This window comes from Penaeus monodon, chromosome 23 (genome assembly GCF_015228065.2).
Source record: "Penaeus monodon isolate SGIC_2016 chromosome 23, NSTDA_Pmon_1, whole genome shotgun sequence".
Classification (NCBI taxonomy): Eukaryota; Metazoa; Arthropoda; class Malacostraca; order Decapoda; family Penaeidae; genus Penaeus; species Penaeus monodon.
Window position 1 is genome coordinate 1,670,557 of NC_051408.1, and position 243 is coordinate 1,670,799.

At 46.1% G+C, this 243-nt stretch overlaps 1 pseudogene; it reads right to left on the reverse strand.

The window, feature by feature from the left end:
* Positions 1-243, reverse strand: part of LOC119587666 — a 99,109-nt pseudogene that overhangs the window by 64,053 nt on the left and 34,813 nt on the right.

Consider the following 243-nt stretch of genomic DNA (forward strand, 5'->3'; position numbering starts at 1 on the left):
TAAAGAGCTCATGACGAAAATACTCGCAAAGCGCGTCAGAAAATATATCTTTTCACTCATGTGAATTGAATTCGCTCGCTAGTACTGCCGAGCGGAATATTGTATTCCCATTTCCTACTGCATAATGCAAACCGGATTTTAAGCTTATAGGAAAACAATACGCGTAGTCAAGTTATGTGTCTCGGACTAACTTACGAGCTGGTGAGCTGCGCGGCTGCCGAGGGCCTTACCTGGGCGTGAGGG